Source organism: Bos mutus, chromosome 20 (genome assembly GCF_027580195.1).
Source record: "Bos mutus isolate GX-2022 chromosome 20, NWIPB_WYAK_1.1, whole genome shotgun sequence".
NCBI classification, from domain to species: domain Eukaryota; kingdom Metazoa; phylum Chordata; class Mammalia; order Artiodactyla; family Bovidae; genus Bos; species Bos mutus.
The window spans coordinates 68,086,241-68,097,240 of NC_091636.1; the positions used below are offsets into that span (position 1 = coordinate 68,086,241).

The 11,000-nt window shown below is 40.8% G+C and overlaps 1 non-coding gene across 1 annotated transcript; it reads right to left on the bottom strand.

Moving 5' to 3' along the window:
• Positions 1–8,311: 8,311 nt before the first annotated feature.
• LOC138984285 (U6 spliceosomal RNA) lies at positions 8,312–8,415 on the bottom strand. The gene has a single exon (XR_011461544.1). It is a non-coding gene; the product is annotated as a U6 spliceosomal RNA (small nuclear RNA).
• Positions 8,416–11,000: the final 2,585 nt, after the last annotated feature.

Here is an 11,000-nt window from a genome sequence, read left to right on the forward strand (position 1 = left end):
CTTTTGGCTGCATTGTCTCCAGGCCAAGGTATCAGCATTAGATGCTTCCAACCTCAGAGGTCTCTATCAGGACCCTGGTCAAGAGCAAAGAGAGGTATGTATACGGCAAGCAGTAAGTTCAACTGCTAGCCAAACACGAAGCCTCTCATGCAGTAATCATGCTACTTATAGCAGGTATAGTCATCCAGACATTCATTTAATTTTAAAAAAATCATTGAAATATAGCTGATTTACAGTGTTGTGTTAGTTTTGGTGTTCAGCAAGGTAAATACAGATTCTATTTCATTATAGGCTATTAAAAGGTATTAACTGTAGCTCCCTGTACTATACAGTAAGTCCTCATTTATTTATTTATTTATATATATATATATATATATATATATACTGTATATATTTAACCCCAAACTCCTAACTTATCTCTCCCCTTTCCCTTTTGGGAAGCGTAAGTTTGTTTTCTCTGTCTGCGGGGCTGATTTTGTTTTGTAAATATTTTGATTTGTATAAAAACTAAAAATAAAGTTGCCATATGATCCAGCAATCCCATTTATGGGCATATATCTGGAGAAAACTCTAATTCAAAAACAGACATGCACGCTAATGCTTATTTACATATAGCCAAGATTATTTACAATAGCCAAGACATGGAAGCAACCTAAATGCCCATCAACAGAGGAAATGGACAAAAGTGATGTGGTACATACATACGATGGAATATTACTCAGCCATAAAAAAGGAATGAAATACTACCATTTTCAACAGCATGGATGGACCTAGAGATTGTCATACTGAGTGAAGTGAGATAGATAAAGAAGGAGAAATATCATGCCATGTCAGTCATTCATGTACTCACTCCTTCAACAAACATTTATGTGAAGTCTGTTATGCTTGGGTCAGAGACACAGTGTTGGACAACACACACGAACCCTGATTTCTAGAAACCTGCAGTCCACTGGGGAGAAACTACCATCACACAAGTAACTTTTCAGCAACTGTCACAGTACATGCTACAGAAGGTGTACACTGTCTTATGAAATTGTTAACAGGGTCCCTAAGGAGGATTGGAGGCTCAGGATAACCTGTCTGAGGAAGTCTTACTTACAAGGAGATTTGAGAGCCACACCAAGCTTGCTTTGCTCTTCAATTATAGCCAAGTCTTGGCCTCATAATTTATCATTTGCTCATCTCTTTCACCTGCTGCTTACTCTCTGACCCCTGCTTGAAGTGCCATGTATGGGTACTGTGTCTGTCTTGACGTCAGCCAAGGCTGCTCTGAAATCTGTGAGACAGTCACACGATTTTTAGAAATATCTGAATTACATTTTTTTTTAATCAATGGAAATGATGAAATGAAGCAAAACTTAAAAAAAGAATCGAAATCATTAGTATAAAGTCAAAACACTGGCAGAGCAAGCGATGAAAATTTAAAACATACTAGGACTTCCAGAGAGAGAGAGAAAAGTAACAAATGGAAAGAAAATAATAATAGTATAAAATGCCTAAATTGACCAAAAGAAACTTTTGTTCTGTTTAAGAAGTAATTCTGATTACCATAAAATATTAGTGAGGAAATACACTTATGCATATTCTGAGAAAACCCCATGCTCCACTGAAAAAGATAAAACCTCAAGTCTGTCTTTCTTTTGTTTGTTAAAAAAATAATTTATTGCAAACTAAAGAAGATTCAAATACTATCAGGCATATCATGTACTAAATCACTCAGTTATGCCTGACTGTTTGTGACTACGTGGAGGTTCTTAAAAGTAATGATGCATTCTCAGAAATACCAAACCATCAGAAAAGCAAAGGTGTTATTAATATAACTGTGGCATTGGAAGAAGAGTAAAGTACAAGCACCCTGAAAGTTTTATCTAAGTAAAGGGTAAGTGGACGAGAAGAACATCTCACTGAGAGAATATGGTTATTGTTTTTTATGCCTCATGAAAAAAATATCAGCTGAGTGGTTACTCTTAGAGGAGTGGGCTATTCAATATCAGAGGGGAAAATCATAATGATGCTTCCCAATTCCTGTGTGGTGAAGGGAAGCAAGGATGGAAGAGAACTCAAAACCCACCAGAAAAAGAAATGGGGAAATATTAGGAAAGAAAGAAACAAAATGTGTAAAATAGATGCTGGAAATTAAACTAAATAAACACAATAAAATGCAAATGTTACATCCTTATAAAATTATATATGGTGTCATTTGGATCTTAAAAATTAAGCTAAACTAGCAAAAATAATGGTACTGTATTCCCAAAGAGGCCTTCCCTAGTAGCTCAGATGGTCAAGCATCTGCCTGCAATTCAGGAGAGCCGGGTTCAATCCCTGGGTGGGAAAGATCCCCTGGAGAAGGGAATGGCAGCCTGCTCCAGTATTCTTGCCTGGAGAATCCCGTGGACAGAGAAGCCTGGTGGGTCACAGTTCATGGGGCCACAAAGAGTTGGACACGACAGAGCAAAACATGCAAACACACACACTCCCAAAGAAAGGGAGGATGGGAAGGCAGAAGAGGAGATGGATGGTGTGGAGGAGAGGAAAAAAAAAGAATTGGAACAGTTGACGAAGAAAATGTCACACAGAAGAAAATGTAGTATTTTATATACACAGAAACATATAATTTAGCAATAACGACTGCATAAAAATGTAACAAACTTTTTTAGTGCAAAACACATAACAAAGTTAATAATTCATTGATATGTGGACGATACACCAGACTCAGTGAAAGACACATTAGTATAGTTGAAGACGGTTCAATAGAAAATTTTAAAATGAAAATTTAGAGATAAAAATTAAGTAAAAGGCTAAAGAACGTAAAAGAGACATAGAGTACAAACAAGTATTAACCAATGTGTATCTAAGTTCTCAGAGAGAAGAAAGAGAATGAAAATCAAACCACATTTGAAAACAAAGAAACCTAAAGAATTTCTAAATCATGTGAAAGATATCAACCCACAGAGTCAAGAAATTCAATGAAACCAAGTTGAACGAATAGAAAGCAAATCTCATCGAGGCATACAAAAGTTAACCATAAAGTGTAGATAAAGAGATAACTTGAAAGCAACAGGAATATAATATACGTATGATGATGCTATCCTTCAAGAAAACAGTAATAAGAATGACAGATGATTTCTGAACAGAGATAATGGAATCCAAAGAGAGGAGGACGTTTTTAAAATAGTGAAAGCAGATAAATGGAAAACAGCCAAACAATTATTCTATATCCAGCAGATTTCCTTCATAACTCCAAGAGCAATGAACATGTCTCAGAAAAACGACTGCGGCCGCATACCTGCGATACTAGAAGTGCTAAGGGACGTTCCTCAGGCCGAAGGCCAGTGACCCAGACTGAAACACAGAGGTGGCCTGGGCATCCCCAGAAAGACGCTGATCCCCAGCCTGTTGGCTTGGTTGTGACACGGGTGTGGTCATGACAAGCTGGCATGACACGCCTGGAAAAGAGTGGCAATGTTTCCTCTTGTTCATATATGATTTATACTTACAAAGCAAATTTATCTTGAATTAAAATCAGGGATATTTTTGAAAAGTATTCTTGACATTTTCCCAGGGAGTAACCATAAAAAAAGAATGATAGGATTGAAAAGTTATTTCATAAGTGCTGTTTAAATGCTGATTGGAGACAGTGCTGACAGACTGTTGATAAAATCTTTGGAAGAGAAAGTCGCTTAGTCGTGTCTGACTCTTTGTGACCCCATGGACTATACAGTCCGTGGAATTCTCCAGGTCAGAATACTGGAGTGGATAGCCTTGCCCTTCTCCAGGGGATCTTCCCAACCAAGGGATAGAACCCAGGTCTCCCGCATTGCAGGTGGATTCTTTACCAGCTGAGCCACAAGGAAAGAATACTGAAGTGGGTAGCCTATCCCTTCTCCAGCAGATCTTCCTGACCCAGGAACTGAACCGGGGTCTCCTGCACTGCAGGTGGATTCTCTACCAACTGAGCCACTAAACAGCAACAGGGGCTTACCAATGGGCCCCTGACCTGAGAGGACCACCGTCCTTATAAGAAGAGACACCAGAGTTCTCTGGCTCTTTCTGGCTTTCTCTTCACACCGAGGAAAGACCACTCGAGACACAGTGGGGAGGTGCCATCTGTAAGCCAGGAAGAGAGTTCTCACAAAAACCAATCAACTAGAGCCTTGATCTTGGACATCTAGCCTCCAGAACTGTGAGCAAAAGCAAACCTCTGTGGTGTTTTGAGGCCTCTGAGGCCGCTCAGTGCATGGTATTTGTTGTGCCAGCCTAAACAGACTAGTACCCTGGGCATTTGTGTGCTGCCCTCTCCCTCAAAGGAAGTCTACACAAGGAAGGGGCCGAGCTATTATCATCCTAACTCGCTGGTTAGCATGAACAGTACACAACTCCTGCTGTGGTTCAGCATCAATAATTCAACGTCACCCATGTTTTGTCCTATAAAAACAACACTTAACTTTAAGCATTTACGTGTAATTTTCAGTTCATGGGATTACAGGAAATGAAGAGCAAATTAATGGACCCCAAGAGGAAGCAGAAACAAATTAAAATTGTGGCTCTTTCAGCAGGATATCAAGCAAAGCCTCTTTGACATTTAGTGGTTTTTATTTCTTTAAAGGTTCTGCTATATTTTTTATTAATAGAAATGACTAATGGGAAATAACAAATGTAAAGCTTGTCCTAGATTCTGACAACTCAAATGGAAAAAACACTTTTAAGCTCAATTAGGTAAATTTAAATATAATCTGGGTTTTGAAAGCTAAAAGATCATTCCTCAAAAAAAGAAAGCAAGAGCTTTGATAAGAACATACACTAAAAGATCTCATTTTGATAAAATACATGTGTTTGTGTGTATTTACACAGGAAATGTCCTAGATGATTAGTTATAACATTTAAAAGATTAGTGATGATCTCTGAATGATAAGGAAATGACTGTTCAATTTTGCTTGTTTGTATTTTCTAGTTTTCTGCAATACACATGTACAATTTCTGTAAAGATAAATGCTGTTGGTAATCAACTCCTTTGAGGAACATATTCTATCTGTTCAGTTCACTTTAGTCGCTCAGTTGTGTCCGACTCATTGTGACCCCACGGATTACAGCACGCCAGGCTTCCCTGTCATCAGCAACTCCCAGAGCTTGCTCAAACTGATGTCCATTGAGTCAGTGATGCCATCCAACCATCTCATTCTCTGTCATCCCTTTCTCCTTTCTTCAATCTTTCCCAGCATCAGGGTCTTTTCTAGTGAGTCAGCTCTTCGCATCAGGTGGCCAAAGTATTGTAGCTTCAGCTTCAGCATCAGTTCTTCCAATGAACATTCAGGACTGATTTCCTTTAGGATGGACTGGTTTGATCTCCCTGCGGTTCAAGGGACTCTCAAGAGACTTCTCCAACACCACCGTTAAAGAGCCCCAATTCTTTGGTGCTCCACCTTCTTCATGGTCCAGCTCTCACGTGTATCTCTCAGTAGCTGCCAGCTCTTGACCTCTCTTCATTTCACTAAAAAACGTGATCCCTAAATTATTGTGTTTCTCTTGATTCTTGCTTGTGGCATATTCTTTGATGAATTCAACATTTGTAACAATGGCTTATACACCCCAGGGCCTCAGAATTCTGTAAGCTTCTCTTCATCTGTCTCACGTTAGCCACTCCGTCTAAGAGTTGCATGGATGACTTTGTCAATCCCAATAAGAACACAGGCTCTGAAATTTTGATTCAACTATCCCATTCTACTTAAGTATTTTCCTCATCACACTGAGGGCATTTCCTATGAATGAGATCTCCTTTCGTTGACCCAACCTGTTTTTCACATTTTCGCTCTCCATCCTGTTTTCAGCTCTTTTTGCTAGCTATCATTCTCTGGGATATACCACTATCACAGCCTCTTAAAAACACCATATTTTCCTTGATGCTTCCTTTTTTTTTTTTTTGGTCACACTCATCGGTAGAAAGCCAAGCCTCAAAAACCCAACTAGTCTCCAAGTTTAGAAGCAGTGAAACATGCCCAGAGAGAAATGCTTAACTGTGCTTACTACTATTACCGTAATTTCATGACACAGTTCTCAAAGTGACTCTCAGATCTCTTCCAGTTTTGATTATCCTTCAGTTTTCTTCCTACTCTTCCAAACCACAAGTTCCCACCTCCTCTGCATTTGAAAGTGTCTTACTCTCAGCTGATGATCTTTCCTTACTCGGCCTTGGGTATGCAGGCGCACCCAGGCAGACTTCTCTTACTGTTCCACGACCCGCGTCCTGCAGTCACTCCCCCCCACCCCGACTTTCCAGGATGGATGGTATTTCTCTGTGCCCATCCATGTAACCCCCAACAAGGCAAACAGTGCCTCTGGTCACCATTAGAGTGAAATCCAGGCCTCAGAGTGGCTCCCGCCGCCTCTCTCTTATCCTGCTGTTTAGCTTGTTCACCAGGCTCCACTCACATCAGCACCAGCAAGGCTTTGGACCTTGTCTTGGGGCCTTTGTGTCGGCTGATCCACCAACAAGAAAACTCAACTACGTGTCCGGGCAAGGTTGTTTCCTTTTCAGATCCTGCAAGACACAGCTTTAGGGTCACCATCTCAGAGAGACCTTCCTTAATATCACAAATAGGAATGGTGCTTCCTGGGACTTTCTGTCACATATTTCTTTTCTCTGTTTTCTTTCTTCCCTTTCCTCGCTCTCTCCCTTCCTTCCTGCCTCCCGTCCTTCCTTCCTACCTCCTTTCCTTCTTTCCTTCCTCCTTATGGAATGCAAACACAGTTGGTTTGTCTTTATCAGAACTAAGAGTGATGTGATGGGAGACACTGAAATGTGTCTCCATAACGGATCTCCCGGAAGACGGCATACAGAGTGCTGTGGGAGCAATGCCACCTCACACACCTTCATCAGAGTGGAAAATCATTTTTGACCTTCTTAATTCATTTTGTTGGAAAAACAAGTCTTATTATTAAATCACAATTCATTTATTATTAAATTAAAAAAACATTAAATTAAGTGCAAACTGTGGCTCTAAAACCAGATTCTAAATTCAGTCTCATGTTTATTTTTGTGACTCAACAAGATGTTGCTGACCATATGCATGGACTCTGCTATATGTCCATAACCCCAAAAGAAATAGGAAGATTTCCTAGAAGTCGCTTTATGCAGGTCCTCCGTTAGTCAGGAGTCTACGTTTGGCACACACTTAATTGTATACCTTAGGCCCTGCTTGGTGTGTTTGAAGCAGTGGTTGCTGGAATAACCTGGTAGAGGGTGTCTCCGGAGAACAGGAGAAAGCGGAACGCAAGGCTGCTATGTGGAGTTCGGATCTCGTCTCTGCTCTCTTGCTTCCCAGGACACTAAGCGAGAGAAGTGGGGATTAGGAAGCCTGCTGCCCAGGGACACTGACGATTCAGGTACAGCACGAGACATGAGGGCATGCACCCTCCTGCAGCCTCTGAGGAAAACAGTCCGTTCTTAGAAGTCAAACTACAGTTATATTTTCTGACTTTGATCTCAAGTAGGTGGATTAACCTCTTGGTAATAAGACTGTTTCTATAAAGCAAAGTGTCTTTAGTACCTTACTTTCTTTGCCTAATCACTCCTTCCTACTGCACAAGATTCTTATTACCAGAGGTGAAAGTCAAATTGTTTCCAACTCTTTGTGACCCCCTGGACTATACAAGCCATGGAATTCTCCAGGTCAGAATACTGGAGTAGGTAGCCTTTCCCTTCTCCAGGGGATCTTCCCAACCCAGGGATCAAACCCAGGTCTCCTGCATTGTAGGCGGATTCTTTACCAGCTGACCTACCAGGAAAGACCAAGGATAATGGAGTAGGAAGCCTTTCCCTTTTCCAGGGGATCTTCCCAACCCAGGGATCGAACCCAGGTCTCTGACATTGCAGGAGGATTCTTTATGAGCTGAGCCACCAAGGAAGCCCTATTCCCAGAGAGTCCACCTTATTCATTCAGTTTTGTAACTTCTTCGGCATTCAACTAGTGACATGGACAGATAGAGCAGGTGCTTAAACATATGGCAGATACCGTGTTTTTTACAAGAGAAATGGAGGGAAAGGGGGAGGGAACAGGAGAATGAAAGGGAGGGAGGAAAAAAGAGATAAAAATGATGGGTATTCCCTAATTACAAAGAGGGATTTCTGGGATATTCTTTTCTTTTTGGTTTTCTTCTTTTCAGTTTAGTTGCTTTAGCTATAGGTATACCATATGATTTTATACATAGCAGTTGTGCTTCTTAATCTCCTCCCCTGTCATATCTCTCTCCCTGCCCCACTGGTAACACTTAATTTCTTCTCCGTATCTGTGCATCTGCTTCTTTTTTTGTTATAAAAACTATGGAAAGCAGTACACATGTTCGTGCCACCCTTGCACAGGGGTCATGCTCACCTCTGCATAATTCCAATTTTAGGGCATGTGCTGCAGAGGCAAGTGCCGAAATATTCTCAATACTTATCAAACCTAAAGCCCAATTATTCCTTTTTATTAAATGACTTATTTAAACACATTTAACCACAAAGGGGCCTATATACAGTAAAGCACCTCAAAATATATGAAGAAATAAAATTCCAATTTAGTGAACTGAACTCTTACTAAATAAAATATAAAGATGGACAATTCATAAGCAACAAATTTTTTCTTTCAGTTAAGGCAGCAAAATAAAAGGCTATTTTTTGAAATACCTATATTAATTTTGATGTATGTAGCAAATTTGCAAATGCTTTTATCATTATTATGATTAGTAGTTTATTTTTTGTAGTTCTTATGTCAATTTAGTATACTTACCACCATTTTGACTATTTTTAAAACTTTCCTCACTTTTATTGCCAGTTCCAAATTTGTCAGGAGCAAAGAAAAATACAGTCTCAAGTGTGACTTACTCCCAAACCTACAGAAATCTGTGATGTGGAAGGATTTTCTTCGATCCGACAGGCGTGGCATTTTGATGACGTGGAAGTGCTCGCCTAATGTGGGGCCTGCATGGCCCTGAGTTCATCAGGGACAGCTCCCTGCAGAAGCATGGTTCAGAGTCTGAGACGTGCGCAGTACCTGGAAAGTCATTAATAATATGCTAACTCCTAAGCCGGGTGGAAGAAACTCCCATGTAAAATATAATAAGGTCGTTTTTGCTCTCCATTGGTATGTATCTTAAAATCTTTAAAAATACTCTAGGGAAAAAAAAAAGCAAAAAACCCCACAAAAAAACCAAAAATGGGTGCTACATTCCGTACCACGTGCCTTAGAAAGGATTCTCCACGCTCGTCTCTAGAAGGTCATCTCCGAGACAGGCATGCCGGCCGTCATCAGGTCTCCTCTTGCATTCATATTTAACTGCTTTCATTCTGTGGCCTTTATTAGCTGAACTCCTGGAGCTTGTAGCACATTTTAAACAGCAACACTGGGAGGATGTAAATGCAGAATAATGTATCAGGACTCAAATTTGCATGGTCAAATGTCAAAAAAATTAGGCCTTCCCCAGAACCATGTCAAGAGAAATAACATAAGTGGGCAAACTCAACAGCAGGCATGCCATTATCATTTAGCAAGAGCTGTCATCACCGCCAGCCAGTGGGAGCAGTGGTCATTAGCCGGAGCTCTACCAGGGGATGCAGTGATTCTTTCTTTTCCTTTTTTTTTTTTAAGGATTTTTATTTTTTCCCCATCATCTGACAGTATTTCACAGAACACTGCAATGCCATGTTGCCTTCCTGACAGGGGAGTCAGGAGATGGGGGCTGGTGTCTTTGGAGTGGGAAGAGAGGAGGGCTAAGGAGAAAAATCCATAATCGTACACTGTCAGCTAGCGGGTGCAGGAATTGCATTACCTATCGGATAAATACTCATTAAGAGTAATCACTTTATTTCAGCTCTGTAATGACATTAACAAGCTTGGAATACAGGGAATTACATGAGTCAGAACAAATAATTGAATATTCCACTGCGGAGGGAACACAGCACAAGCCTGCCTTCACGTCATGCCGTCTCTGAAGCTAGCACAAGCATGCAATTAGATAATAAGCTTAAACAGCATTAAAGTGGCACTGCTCGTACCACCACTGAGAATAAAGAAGTATTAATTGTTCAACTCTCACCTGCTTGTAATTTCATGCAAGGCGAAGGCTAGCAAGCTTGCCCTATTTTGATTTCAAGGGACTTATACACAGGGTTTGAACAAACCAATAAAAATGGAATTTAAAGAGAGTCTGAGATAAAGAAAGGTGAAAATAGATGTTGATGATGAACCATATTAGTGGGAAGGGGTCTTCTCTGAATGCGAGGTGGATGAAAATTGGGCTACATTTTAAAACTAAAGGTTACCAAAAGAATGTGACAAGTATCCTATAAAAATTTTCCCCCAATATTTCTAGCAGGAGCATTTCTTTCAAAGTGATTATAAAATCTCCTGAATATGCATATGGAGATAGGATTCACACAATTCCTTACAATTAGCACAGCTGGGTAGATAGGCGTGAATGACGATATAGATACCGGTACAGACATCGCTACAGAACCAGAGATAAACATAGATACAGACAAGATGAGTGTGGTGCATCCTTAGTCATGGAGAATGCTAGAGGTATGTAAAGCTTTCAAACAGAACAGGCTGTCCTGACAAACAAGAGAAGATTTTCAGAGGCAGGTGAGCCACACGAGACGCTTCCCTAACTCGTTTGACTCATTAGCCATCTGGGACCCTGAGCGAAGAGAAAACTGCCTTTCTGACGCCCCATCCCCGGACCACACGGGCGTCACTTGGTGTTCGGGGTCCATACGCGTGGGTTAACCTAATGTGGTGCATCAAATTGAGCAAGCGGTTAGCGAATGCCCCGAGAACCCAGAAAGCTGCTGCTGCTCCGTCTGCACGCAGAGCAAGGTGTCCTCCCGTCCCAGGGAGGTGGCCCAGACCAGAGCAGGTAGAGATGAGCCTTGAGAGTCTGGGGGCTCTGGGGAGGGCAATTTGGAAGTATCCGTTTACTGTCGGTTCTACCACAATTTCAAATCTGTGTAGTTATTCAGACGA